Source organism: Rhinolophus sinicus, linkage group LG04 (assembly GCF_036562045.2).
Source record: "Rhinolophus sinicus isolate RSC01 linkage group LG04, ASM3656204v1, whole genome shotgun sequence".
Lineage (NCBI taxonomy): Eukaryota > Metazoa > Chordata > Mammalia > Chiroptera > Rhinolophidae > Rhinolophus > Rhinolophus sinicus.
Window position 1 is genome coordinate 122156965 of NC_133754.1, and position 15675 is coordinate 122172639.

At 38.0% G+C, this 15675-nt stretch overlaps 1 non-coding gene across 1 annotated transcript; it reads left to right on the forward strand.

Moving 5' to 3' along the window:
- Positions 1-202: 202 nt before the first annotated feature.
- On the forward strand, positions 203-305 carry LOC141571386 (U6 spliceosomal RNA). Its single transcript, XR_012496135.1, has one exon. It is a non-coding gene; the product is annotated as a U6 spliceosomal RNA (small nuclear RNA).
- Positions 306-15675: the final 15370 nt, after the last annotated feature.

Consider the following 15675-nt stretch of genomic DNA (forward strand, 5'->3'; position numbering starts at 1 on the left):
AGCTTTAATTTTTTTATATGCTGGAGTGCTTTGCAAGATTTCCCCCCCTAGGAAAAAAAGAAAACAACAAAGGGAAAAACTGTTTATCTGGCGGAAATAGAAAGAAATTCAAACTATTGCAAATAGACCTTATATATAGCAAGTGATCCCTTCTAAAAAAAAAAAAAAAAAAGAAAGAAAAACAAACAAAAGAAAAGACTGCTTGCTTCAGGGGCACATATACAAAAATTGAAATGATACAAAGAAGATTAGCATGGCCCTTGTGCAAGGATGAGATGCAAATTTGTGAAGTGCTCTATTAAAAAAAAACAAAAAAACGAAAAAAATATTTTTTATCCCCGAGGCCAGTGGATAAAGTTATGTATGTTAAAATATAAATCTGGGAATCTGATCAGTTTAAATCTAAGACAATAAAGAGTCCTCAGGGCCAGAAAGTAACTGGTTTTAGCATCCCAGTCTGTATTTTATAATTCTTAAGAAAGACTGTGTCCTTCGATGGTCTGAGGTAGATTGAGAATGCCCCTGAGGAACCCAGTTTTGAGAAAGAAAGAGGGCTTTTCATTAAACAAATAAGAAAGGGAAATTAGACAGAGGAGAAGATAGGAGAGGAGGCCAGAAAACACTGTAGGAACAAGGGCAGGAAAGCTGGATAGAGAATGCTAAGACAGGAACTCTGGCTACTGGAAGAAACTAGACTTTTGCTTACTTTATATTCTAAATAAGAAAAGCATACAGTCTGAGAAGAGAAAGTGGAGAACAGCTGTTTCATCATCATAATCTTTGTCTGGAAAACCTCCATCCGTTTCAGCTTTGGAGCAGGCTGGATCAATGAGAGATTTCAGCCATATTGCTAAAAGAGGCTAATCATCAGCAATGATATCAGCTAAGACTCAATCTGCATCTATCAAAATCTTGCGGGTTGGTACCTAATATTTGTCTCTGGTTTTATTCAATCACATCTTTCTTCTTTAGAATTTCCAGCAGTCATCTATTCTTTTATTCTTATTTTGATAGGATTATATTATTTACCATTACTACATAAAATCTGAAATAGAATCCTCATTGATATATTTTTGTTATTAATGAGTAAAGATAATATATATTTATCATAAGAATAGGTATCATACATTGATCTCTTACCATATGCCAAAAACATGAATGTCACCTGTAAATATTGTCTGTAATCCTCACAAAAACACTATGAAGTTAAAGTTGTTACCTTCTTTCTACTCATGGGGAAACTGGGGCTCAACAAGGTTATTTTGCCAATGGGCACACAACTTTAATCCATTTTTGTTAAGATTTCCTGCATTCTTTCCACTACTCCACCATGCTGTGTCATTCTCTCCATCGACTCCTGAATGAAGTAGAAAAGCCCCCCATGAAATATGTAGGGCAGCAGTATTAAGCATGTTTGAAGCTACTTTCCCCCACCCCACTAATGGGACTCCATTTTCCTTTGTACCCAGAGACCCTCAGGAAACTACTACTTTACCATCAGTTGTAGATTAAAGTTAAAAAAAAAAAAGTAATTATAAAATGCATTCCAAGACAGAGAAGGAAATTTATTCCTATATGAGTCTTTACAAAATTTCATCAAATTTTATGAGTTTAAACATTGGATACTAATGAATTGAGAAGTTTAACTCCATCTAACTATATAATACTTAATCTCCTGCATAACTACCTTATAGCAGACAATTAAACATACTTATTTTGGAAAATTCTTTTTTTTTCTTTTCTCCTGCAGAATATCCAGTAAAAATCCAACATTGTCATTACACTCCAATTTTAAAATGCTAAAATATTTATTAAAATTCATTAAAATATAATATGGAGGTCCTTTCATTCTCCTATTTACCAAGGATGCATGTCTTAACTCATCTCCTCTAAAGTAAATCTACCATTATATAAATCTAACCCATGTGACACTAAAATAAGATTTCAGTGGATCATTTTATACTTTAAACCATGTATGTGGGGTTTTCTTGACAGTTGATATTGACTTGCAATATAATATTCAGCTTTGAAGGGTGATTTCACTTCCAATTCTCTCTTCTTCAATATTTAAATAATGTTCCAATCACCTCTGCTTGCTGAAATAAAAATAGCTAAAAGTTACTGAGTACTTAATATATCCTAGCTATTTCAATTATTTTAAGTAGAAAAATCTTGATTAACCCTCATGACAAATATATAAAGGACATACAAATATTACCCCCATTTTACAGATAAGGAAACTGAGTTTAAGTAATGTACCCAAGGTCACTCAGTTAACAAGTGTAGAGCATCAATTCAAATCCAAGTAGTCTTCTAACTCTAGAGCCTGTGATGACTTGGCTACTCTTCAGCATACAACTTTCACTCCTGTTATCCCCTTGTCTTACTCTGCCTTAATTACTGTTATACCTCAATGGTTGCACAAAATCAAAAACTAGGGAACGGAGTCTCTGTCTCTTTTATTCCTTCTATTACCTAAGATAAGGCCCTGCACAAAATAGGAGCCCAACAACCTGAACTAAATTAAAAAATTAAATTGAACTAGATTAATCATTGATTCATTCCATAAACATTTACTAAGCACCTCTATGTGCCAGTCACTGTGATAGAGTAAAAAGTAATGAGCAATATAGCGAAGTCCCTTCCTTGTCCTCCTAAAATGAATATTCTAATTTGGTGACATTATAATTTAAAAAAAGAAAAGAAAACTTCTAAATAGCCAGTAATTTAGTTGGGACACTTTTAGTTGTCAGCGAAAAAAATTCAACCAAAACGAGCTTAAATTAAAAGGTAACTTTATAGTATTCAGGAGAGGGTCCAAGATGGCAGATTAGATCAACGTTATGACTACTGCATCCCAGGATCACACCAAAATTACAAATAAATTATAGAACATTCAACTTCAAGAATCATCTAAAGACTAGCTGAACAGAACCCCTATAACTAAGGATATAAAGAAGAGGCCACATCGACACTGGTAGGAGGGGCAGAAACATGATACGGGCTGACCCCAAACACACATATAGTGATTATACACTAGGAGCGACACCTCAATGGCAGACGACCCCCAGAAGAGGGAGGGGTGCCAGCCCCACACTGGGCTCTCCAGCCCAGGAGATCTGTGCCAGGAAAAGGAGTTCCCACAACATCTGGCAGTGAAAATCAGTGAGGACTCTGCCCATCTCAGTGAGATGGAAGGTCGCTGGAAACCCAGATGTTCTCTTAAAGGGCCCACACACAGATTCACTCACTTGCAAACACTCACCTAGTCTCTGGTAGTGGGGCAGCAATTCAAGAAGCACCAGAGACATACAGGGAAATACTGAGTTGTGAGGCTTTGGGGAGAGAGCTAGAGGGATAGAAGCCATTATCCCTGTGTCAAGCCTGACTCACATATAGCCTGCAGGAGGGCACCATCTTTTCTATGTTGAACTCTCCTCCAAAGGACCAAATCTGAGACTGCATTGGTCTGGTAAAATACGCATGTGCACACCACCTTGGTGACGCCTTACATCCCTGCCCAGCGAAGCTAGTACTACATCGCCTGGGGATCATTTTCGGCTACTGAGTGGCCAGCCCTACCCCATAAGCTGCAGAACTCCTTTTCCTAGCACAGTAGCAGACAGTCTGCAGCAGCCTGGCAAACTTTTGAACAGTGAGCCACAACCTGCACTGCAGCCTCTCTTGGGTGACTCTTGGAGACCTGCAGGCCTAAAGTGACAAGTGACTAGCTGTGGTGTTCTCGGGGAATTTTGGGGAAGTGGTCATGACCGCGGCACCAGTGTGAGAACCAAAACTGCTTTATCTTTGTAAAAATCACTGTCCACACCCAGTAGCTCCCTGGAAGCCTGCCCTGCCCACCTTGAGCTGCATTGCTGGGGGCACTCTTGGTGCCTGGATAGCCAGCTCCACTCCATAAGCTGCAGAAGCCTTTTGTAGCAGCAGAGAGTCTGGGGCTGCCCACGAAACTTTTGGTGGTGGCAAGTGAGCCACAACTTGCATCAAAGCCTCTCTTGGGCAGCTCTTGGGATCTGTGATCCTGAAGCAAGAGGCTGGCTGCGGTGTTCTTAGGGCATTTTGCAAAATGGTCACAGGTCAGGCACTGGCACAAAAACTGAATCTGCATTAACCTTGTAAAACCACCAGCTGTGTCTCATGACTCACTGGGACCCCAACCCACCCAGTTAGTGCTGCATTGCCGAAGGCACTCTGTGCACTGGGTCAACAGGCCAGCCCATTCACCTGAGGAACCTCTTTCAATGGCTGAGCCTTATGAGCACCCGACAGGTGGCAATAGACTTAGGGGGTATTAAGCCTTTTGCTAAGCTGCCCCAGGCCCAATACTGGTGGCAGCCAGCCTTGGTTCACAGCAAGGCCATCCCCACATGACTCCAGGTCCAGCACAGGCAGCTGCCAACCACATATAGCTTTGTGGTTCCTACCAGGGAGCCCTGGGTCTGTCACAGGCAAACCTGAAATTGGCCTGCATGGGAGCCCCTCTCAAGAGATACCAGAAACAATATACCCAGAGGCCAGCTTCAGACTATACCAGAGAACTACCTGGTTAGCTCCACAAACGGCACATCCAAAAGGGGTGGGGGGGGGGGGTGAAGGGAGGGTCTCAACAAGCACAAGAGCATGCAGGGGTGAATCCCCTCTGAGGGATCAACCCCCATACAGCGGCTCATACACTGTTGGCATGGCCAATCCTCACCGTCAGTCAGCTGGGGAGTCAATCCCACCTACTCACATACCAAAGCAAGAAAGTTTCAACTACAACAAGAGAACAGACATAACACACTCAAGAGACACTCCTGAAACACACACCACACAGGACACATACTACATAAGCCATCCAGCAAAGACTGAAAGACATAAGAGATCAATCTAATATGAAAGCAAACACAGAGATACAGCTAGAATGAGGAAACAAAGAAACATGTCCTAAATAAAAGAATAGGTGAAACCTCTAGAAATACAACTAAATAAAATGGATGCAACCAATATACCAGAGACAGAGAGCTTAAAACACTAGTTATAAGAATGCTTAAGAAATTTAGTGAGAATTTCAAAAAAGAGATAGTAAGTATAAAGAAGGACATAGACATCATAAAAAAAAACAAGTCAAAAATAAAGAATACAATAACTGAAATGAAGAATACACTAGAAGGAATTAACAGCAGATTAGATAAAGCAGAGGACCAAATCAGCAATTTAGAAGATAAGGTAGCAGAAAACACCCAACTGGAACAATAAAAAGAAAATTATTTTTAAAAAGTTTAAGGGACCTGTGAGAAAACATCAAATGTAAAAACATTCACATCATAGGAGTACCAAAAGGAGAAGAAAGGGGCAAGAAATTGAGAATCTATTTGAAGAAATAATGACAGAAAACTTCCCTAATCTGGCAAAGAAAACAGGCCTACAGACCCAAGAAGCACAGAGAGTCCCAAACAAGATGAAGCCAAACAGGCCCACAATAAGACACATCATAATTAAAATGGCAAAGGTTAAAGACAAAGAGAAAGTACAAAAAGCAGCAAGAGAAAGACAACTGGTTATTTAAAAGGGAGCTCCCATAAGACTATCTGCTGATTTCTCAACAGAAACTTTGCAGGCCAGAAGGGAGTGGCAGGAAATATTCAAAGTGATGAAAAACAAGGGCCTACTACTAAGACTATTCTACCCAGCAAGGCTATCATTTAAAGTTGAAGAAGCGATAAAGAGCTTCCCAGACAAGAAAAAAACTAAAGGAATTCATTACCACCAAGCCAGAATTACAAGAAAACTTAAAAGGACCTCTTTAAGCAGAGGAAAGGAGAAAACAAACAAATGAAGATCAAAAATATGAAATATGAATAATAAAATGGCCATAACTATGTACCTATAAATAATCACTTTAAATGCAAATGGATTAAATATTCCCCTCAAAAGACATAGGTTAGCTGAATGGATAAAAAAACAAGACCCACGCATATGCTATCTACAAGAGTCCCACCTCAGATTGAAAGACACACATAGAATGAAAGTAAAGGGATGGAAAAAGATATTCACGCAAATAGAAATGAGGAAAACCTGAGGTAGCGATACTTATATCAGACAACATAGATTTTAAATGAAGACTATAATAAGAGACAAAGAAGGACACTACATAATGATGAAAGGATTAATTCAACAAGAGAACATAAACCTAGTAAACATCTATGCACCCAACATAGGAGTACCTAAATATATAAAACAAATATTGACCAATATAAAGACAGAGATAGACAGTAACACAATCATAGTAGGGAATTTTAACACCCCACTGATACCCATGAACAGATCTTCCAGACAGAATATCAACATGGAAACAGCAGCCTTAAATAACAACTAAACCAGGTGGATTTAATTGATACTTTTAGAGCATTTCACTCCAAAGCAGCAGAATGTACATTCTCTTTAAGTGCACTTTAAACATTTTTCCAGGCTAGAACATATGTTAGGCTATAAAACAAGTGTCAATAAATTTAAGAAGACTGAAATTATATCAAGCGTCTTCTCTGACCACAATGTTATGAAACTAAAAATCAATGACAAGAAAAAAACTGAAAAACATACAAACACATGGAGGCTAAATAACATGCTAATAAATAATATCTGGGTCAACAATGAGATCAAGGAAGAAATCAAAAGATACCTTGAGACTAACAAAAGTGAAAACACAATGACCCAAAATCTATGGGACACAGTGAAAGCAATCCTATGAGAGAATGCAGGCCTACCTCAAGAAACAAGAAAAATCTCAAATATACAGTCTAACTTAACATCTAAGGGAACTGGAAAAAGAACAGCAAACAAAGCCTAAAGTGAGTACAAGGAAGGAAATAATATAGATCACAGCAGAAATAAACAAAATAGAGGCTAAAAAGAAAAAAAAAAAATGAAACTGAGAGATTTTTTTTGAAACGATAAACAAAATTGTCAAAACTTTAACCAGACTCATCAAGAGAAAAAGAGAGAAGACTCAAATAAATAAAATCAGAAATGAAAGATGAGAAGTGACAACAAACACCACAGAAATACAAAATATTTTGAGAAAACACTACTAGCAATCAAATTAAAAACGAGCAGAGGACCTGTATAGACATTTCTCTAAAGGGGACATACAGATGGCCAATACACACATGAAAAGATGCTCAATGTCACTAATCATCAGAAAACTGCAAATAAAAACCACAATGAGATATCACCTCACACCTGTCAGAATGGCTATCATCAATAAATCAACAAACAAGTGTTGGTGAGGATGTGGAGAAAAGGGAACGCTCGTGAACTGTTGGTAGGATTGCAAATTGGTGCAGCCACTATGGAAAGCAGTATGGAGGTTCCTCAAATAAAACAATAAAAATAGAACCTTATGACCCTGCAATGCTACTGCTGGATATTTATCCAAGATATCCAAAACTCAAATTCGAAAAGATATATGCACCCCTATGTTTACTGCAATGCTATCTTGCAATAGCCAAGATATAGAAACAACCAAAATGTCTATCAGTGACGACTGGATAAAGACATTGTGGTGCATTTATACAATGGAGTATTACTCTGCCATAAGAAAGAATGAAATCTTACTATTTACAACAACATGGATGGAAATACATGATCTTATACTAAGTGAAACAAGTCAGACTGAGAAAGACAAATACCATATGATCTCATTTATATGTGGAATCTAAAGAACAGAACAAACAAAACAGAAATAGACTCACAGATACAGAGAACAAACTGATGGTTGCTAGATGAGAGGAGAGGTTAGAGAGAGGGTAAGCAAGGTGAAGGGATTAAGAATTACAGATTGGTAGTCACAAAACATTCATGGGGATGTAAAATACAGCATGGGGAATATAGTTAATAATATTGTAAAAACTACATGTAATGTCAGATGGGTACTAGACTTATCAGGGGATCTCTTCATAAATTATATAAATGCCAAACCATTGCACTGTACACCTGAAACTAATATAAAATACTATTGAATGTCAACTATAATATATATATTCACAGGATGTAAAGTACAGCATAGGGAATATAGTCAATGGCATTGGAATACTATGTATGGTGTCAGACAAGTAATAAACTATTGGGGGTTATCACTTTGTGAGGGGTGTAAATTACTGATCATTATGATGGTTTGTATACCTGAAACTAATAATAATAAAAGACAAGAAATAACGGTAACTTCATGACTTATATCCCTGAGAAGTCTAAGAGGTGACTGACTTCAGACACAATTAGATCTAAGGCTTCAAAAATGCCATTAGAAAATTATCTCTCTCTTTTAGTTCTGCTTTCCTCATTCTGTTTTGTCATTAGGCAAAGATCTGTCCATGTGATGGCAACAAGAGGGCCCAGCAGCTCTAGTTTATATAATTCCTAGCAATTAAAGGGTGAACTAGTAATTTTTTCTGAAAATTCCAGCAAACATTTTTGGCAGAGCTCTCATTGGCCATGCTTGGGTTACAAAACAATCTCTAAACCAATTTAAAATGGCCAAATTAGCTAGCCATTCCTTGGTAATGTGCTCATAGCTCATCCCTATGATGGGGGGTGGTTTCCTAGAATATTGGGGAAGGTGGAAGCTGGCCAATAAACCACATACCTATTACTATGAAGGAAATAAAAGTGTTCACAAGAAACTGTTCTACATCCATATCCTTCAAAAAATAACTTCCCCTCATAAAATGATTACCACCACCAAGAAATGTTGTTTTTAAATCTTTGGTTGGATCATTGTATTACATTAGTAACTTTACAATGTTTGTCCATTATATTCCACCTGTTCATTAAAAAAGAGAGAGAGACCATCCCACCAACAAACCAGCAGATTAATTGCCAGGATCTGAACTGATACATATGCATTAAAATGGCTGCATTTGAGACACATTTTATGTTAAAAAGCCCAAATTTGAAAAAATGTTTTATTGCTTCTCCTAGATTATTAGAATTACAATCTTGTCAACCCATACCATGCCCATAGAAATCCTTTTCTGAGCTCAGTGTAAACAGTTTTTATTTGTGTAGTATTGGCTGATCTCAAAAATGCTTGACAAAGACTATCACAAAATAGTTCATAAAAAGTGAATTCAAAAGTTACACTGATTCACATATTAAATTTCTGAAAAACAAAATTGTACAAAATGCAACCATAATGTATAAAGCACACTGGGTGACTGAAATTAATAATAAGCACAGGGAATGGGGAGCAAACAGAAGTAAATGAAGTACTCATTAACTCCTTTCACTTTGGGAACTGAACATATAAGTAGTGAAAAACAACCACCTAGTTAATTAAGGGAACATGGGGAGCAATCTAAGTTAAAAACAAAAAATGAATAAGAAATCAAGGTAGCCAAAAGGAGTAAGTAAAAATAAAGAAATAAGTAAAAACAAAGAAAGTAGCACACAAACTGAAAGAATGATGAGAGAATTCTTAGGGGACAATGAAGGAAAGTGGGCTTTCACAAAATATAGGGACAGATTTTCAGCTACAATAAAAAAAACTCGGAGACATCATCAAAATGGCAGCGTGAGGTGAGCCTCTGTAAAGCTCCCCTGGAATTTACAACTAATCGAACAACAATAACTCCACAAAGGACTCCCTGCACAGCAGACAGGCAAGACGAAGAGGCCCACTACTGAATTCACCTAAAGGTGGGCGAATCGCACGAGCAGGGGAAGATGGAAGGGAGAAGTGCAGACACAGAGCTGCGCAGGCGCAGGACGCAGACCTAGCTCAGTGCACCGAGCTCGCTGCTTCCTGGAACGACCGCAGCTGCGGGAGAGGGAAGAACTCGGACTGCTAGGGCTCCGCTTATGGCCCACAGGGCTGAGGGGGCAGCATATAACACGGCTGAACACAACACTCACAGCAGAGACCTCGGAGAAAAGACTGAGGGAAGAAGGCTGAAAACGGTGGTTTAAGCCCTCACTGCCAAGCAGAGAACAGAAGCCTTAGGCACTGAGACTAGCCGCCCCCTCCCTACCCTCCCAGAGCTCGCCCCGCCCCCACCTACCCGGTGCTAGAAACGGAACAGTAGCAGTGTCAGATCAAAAGAACAGAATATTTGCTGTTCTGAGAACTGTGGACCGCAGACACAGATTCACAGCACAAGTAGTTCCAGCAAAGGGGAGGGAGCTATGGAAGCAGGACCAGCTGTGGGGGTGGTCGCCGCCATTGCTCTGGGCCACCTCTCACAACTCACCCCGCCCCTGGCCCCACCTATCTGGGCGGATCCCTGCAGGAGTAAACAGAACTGCTGAAACATACGGCCTCTGAATCTGCTGCAGGAAGAGCTTTGGAACTTCAAAACCTCTCCGCATACGCACACGGACACTGCGCCCTGTGACCCAGGCGAACTATTAACAGAGGAGAAGCTGGTCTCCCAGGGAATCTTCCCATTGTGTAAGAAGCTGGAATAGTGCACAGAAAACATAGCACTACCGTGTGAGAGAGAAAAAAAAGGCTGCAGTCGGAGAGAAAATAAAACATTCTACCAACAAGTACTGGAAAACAAAAGAAAGACCTCTTCCCATCAACCTGTTGCAGAACCCACTCCTGTAGATGTCTAGGAAGAGAAATAATAAATCAGTAATTGCCATGAATAACCAAGGCAACAAGACAGCTCAGAAAGAAAGTGAAAAGTCTCCAGAAAAGGAACTTAAAGATATGGAAATATGTGACTTAAATGACAGAGAATTCAAGATTGCAGTTCTGAAAAAACTCAACAAGATGCAAGAAAACACAGAAAGGCAGTTTAATGAACTCAGAAACACAATCAAAGAACAACATGAGCATTTTATGAAAGAGATTGAAATTTTTAAAAAGAACCAAATAGAATTTCTGGAGATTAAGAACTCAATAGAAGAAATTAAGAATGAAATAACCAGCTTAGGTAGCAGAGTTGACCAGATGGAGGAAAGAATCAGTGACATCAAAGATAGAAATCTGGAATTGACATGGATGGAAAAAGAAAGAGACTTGAGACTTAAAAGAAATGAAAGAACTCTACAAGAACTTTCTGACTCCATCAGAAAGAGCAATATAAGAATAATGGGCATACCAGAAGGAGAAGAAACAGAGAAGGGAGCAGAGAATATATTCAAACAAATTGTCGATGAGAACTTCCCAAACTTGTGGACAGAACTGGACCCTCGAATCCAAGCAGCAAATAGAACACCTAATTACCTCAATCCCAACAGGCCTTCTCCAAGGCACATTGTATTGAAGCTGTCAAAAATCAACGACAAAGAAAGAATCCTCAAGGCAGCCAGGGAAAAGAAGATGGTAACCTACAAAGGAAAGCCCATTGGATTATCATCAGATTTTTCAGCAGAAACTCTACAAGCCAGGAGGGAGTGGAACCAAATATTCAAACTATTGAAAGAGAGAAATTATGAGCCAAGAATAATATATCCAGCAAAGATATCCTTTAGATATAAAGGAGGAATAAAGACCTTTCCAGACATACAGAAGCTGAGGGAGTTTTCTAATACGTGACCTGCACTATAAGAAATACTAAAGGAGGCTACTCGACCACCATCAACAGGGACAATTTGTGACAACCAAAACATAAAAAGGGAGAGAGTAAAGGCCTGAACTGGAATATGGGAATGGAGAAAGTAAGTGTGCTGAAGAAAATGGAATACTCTAAATATCAAACTTTCTTTTACATAAACTTAAGGGTAACCACTCAAAAAATCCAGAACTGAAATATATACTGTAATAAAAGAAGAAACAGAGGGAAACATCATAGAATACCACCACACAGAAATAATAGACAACAACAAAAAGGCAAAGAAACAATGGAGACACAGCCTTACCAGAAAACTAAAGATAGAATGACAGGAAATCCTCACATATCAATAATCACCCTAAATGTAAATGGACTGAACTCACCAATAAAAAGGCACAGAGTAGCAGATTGGATCAAAAAATTAAACCCAACCATATGCTGTCCCCAAGAGACACATCTTAGCTACAAGGACAAGCACAGACTCAATGTTAAACGGTGGAAATTGACACTCCAAGCAAATGGTACCCAGAGAAAATCAGGTGTAGCCATAATGATAACAGATGAAACAGACTTCAGGGTGAAAAGAATAACAAGAGACAAAGATGAACATTTCCTAATGGTAAAGGGGACTATACAACAAGAAGACGTAACAGTCATCAATATTTATGCCCCCAAGCAGGGAGCACCAAAATATACCAAGCAACTACTAACAGAACTAAAGGGAGAAATTGACCAAAACACAATTATACTAGGGGACTTAAATACATCATTGACAGCTATGGATAGATCATCCAAACAGAAAATAAATAATGAACTAGCAACACCTAAATGACACATTAGATGAAATGGACATAATTGACATATATAGAGCACTTCATCCTAAAACATCAGACTATACATTCTTTTCTAGTGTACATGGAACATTCTCAAGGATAGACCATATATTGGGACATAAAATCAGCCTCAGCAAATTTAAGAAGATTGAAATCATACCAAGCATATTCTCTGATCACAAGGCTTTGAAATTGGATATCAACTGCAAAAAGAAAGCAGGAAAAAACACAAATACATGGAGATTAAACAACATACTTTTAAAGAATGACTGGGTCAAAGAAGAAATTAGAGGAGAGATCAAAAGATACATAGAAACAAATGACAATGAAAATACATCCTACCAAAATTTTTGGGATGCAGCGAAAGCAGTTTTAAGAGGGAAATTTATCTCATTACAGGCCTATCTCAAGAAACAAGAAAACTCCCAAATAAATAACCTCATGTTACACCTTAAAGAACTAGAAAAAGAAGAACAAGTGAAACCCAAGGTCAGCAGAAGAAAGGAAATAACAAAAATTAGAGCAGAACTAAATGAAATAGAGAACAAAAAGACAATAGAAAAAATTAATGTGACAAAGAGCTGGTTCTTTGAAAAGATTAACAAAATTGACAAACCCTTGGCTAGACTCACTAAGATAAAAAGAGAGAAGACACTAATTAATAAAATCAGAAACAAAAAAGGGGAAGTTATCACGGACACCACAGAAATACAAAGGATCATCCAAGAATACTATGAAGGACTATATGCCACCAAATTCAATAACCTAGAAGAAATGGACAAGTTCTTAGAAACATATAGCCTTCCAAGGCTGAACCATGAAGAACTGGAAAATCTAAACAGACTGATCACCAGTAACGAAATTGAATCAGTCATCCAAAACCTTCCCAAAAGCAAAAGTCCGGGACCAGATGGCTTCACTAGTGAATTCTACCAAACCTTCAAAGAGGATCTAATACCAATCCTGCTCAAACTCTTCCATAAAAATTGAAGAAAAGACAATACTCCGTAACTCATTTTATGAGGCCAACATTACACTGATATCAAATCCTGGTAAGGACAGCACAAAAAAAGAAAACTACACACCAATATCTCTGATGAATACAGATGCAAAAATTCTAAACAAAATTCTAGCAAATCGAATACAACAGTGCATTAAAAAGATTATTCATCACAACCAAGTGGGGTTCATCCCCAGGGCACAAAGATGGTTCAACATCCGCAAATCCATCAATGGGATACATCACATAAACAAAATAAAGGACAAAAATCATATGATTATATCAATTGATGCAGAAAAAGCATTTGACAAGCTACAACATCCATTTATGATTAAAACACTTAATAAAATAGGTATAGAAGGAAAATACCTTAACATAATAAAGGCCATATATGACAAGCCCTCAGCTAATCTCATAATTAATGGTGAAAAACTGAAGCCCTTTGCTCTACATTCAGGAACACGACAAGGCTGTGCCCTATCACCTCTGCCTTTCAACATAGTGTGGGAAGACCTTGCCAGAGCAATCAGGCAAGAGAAAGAAATAAAAGGCATCCAAATTGGGAATGAAGAAGTTAAATTATCACTCTTTGCAGATGACATGATGCTATATAGAGAAAACCCTAAAAACTCCACCAAAAAGCTATTAGAAACAATCAATGAATACAGTAAAGTTGCTGGCTACAAAATCAACGTACAAAAGTCCATTGCATTCCTATGTACTAACAATGAAATCTCAGAAAAAGAAATACAAAAAACAATTCCTTTTGCAATTGCAGCAAAAAGAATAAAATACCTAGGAATAAACTTAACCAAGGATGTGAAAGACCTATATGCTGAAAACTATAAGACATTTTTGAAAGATATTGAAGAAGACACAAAGAAATGGAAAGACATTCTGTGCTCATGGATTGCAAGAATCAACATAGTTAAAATGGCCATATTACCCAAAACAATACACAGATTCAATGCAATCCCCATCAAAATCCCAATGGCATTTTTTAAAGAAATAGAACAAAAAAATCATCAGATTTGTTTGGAACCACAAAAGACCCCGAATAGCCAAAGCAATCTTAAGAAAAAAGAACAATACTGGAGGTGTCACACTCCCTGACTTTAGCTTGTACTACAGGGCTACAATAATCAAAACAGCATGGTATTGGCAGAAAAACAGACACATAGACCAATGGAATAGAACTGAGAATGCAGAAATGAAACCACATAAATATGGACAGACAATTTTTGACAAAGAAGCAAAAAACATACAATGGAGGAAGACAGCCTCTTCAATAAATGGTGCTGGGAGAATTGGATAGCCACGTGCAAAAGAATGAAACTGGACTGCTATTTGTCACCATGTACCAAAATTAATTCAAAATGGATCAAAGACTTAAGCATAAGACCTGACACAATAAACTGCATAGAATAAAACATAGGTACTAAACTTATGGACCTTGGGTTCAAAGAGCATTTTATGAATTTGACTCCAAAGGCAAGGGAAGTCAAAGCTAAAATAAACGAATGGGACTATATGAAACTTAAAAGCTTCTGCACAGCAAAAGAAACCATCAACAAAATAAAGAGGCAACCAACTGAATGGGAGAAGATTTTTGCAAACAGTGCCTCTGATAAGGGGCTAATATCCAAAATATACAAGGAACTCATGCAACTCAACAACGAAAAAACAAATAACCCAATTGAAAAATGGGCAGAGGACCTGAAGAGACATTTCTCCAAAGAGAACATACAAATGGCAAATAGACATATGAAAAAATACTCAACATCACTAATCATCAGAGAAATGCAAATCAAAACCACAATGAGATATCACCTCACCCCAGTCAGAATGGCTATCATCAACAAGACAAATAGTAACAAGTGTTGGAGAGGCTGTGGAGAAAAAGGAACCCTCATACACTGTTGGTGGGAATGCAGACTGGTGCAGCCGTTATGGAAGGCAGTGTGGAGGTTCCTCAAAAAATTACGAATAGAATTACCATATGACCCAGCAATCCCTCTCCTGGGTATCTACCCAAAAAATCTGAAAACATTTATACATAAAGACACGTGTGCTCCAATGTTCATTGCAGCTTTGTTTACGGTGGCCAAGACATGGAAACAACCAAAATGTCCTTCAATAGATGAATGGATAAAGAAGTTGTGGTATATATACACAATGGAATACTATTCGGTGGTAAGAAAAGATGATATAGGAACATTTGTGACAACATGGATGGATCTTGAGAGTATAGTGCTGAGCGAAATAAGTCAGACAGAAAAAGCAGAGA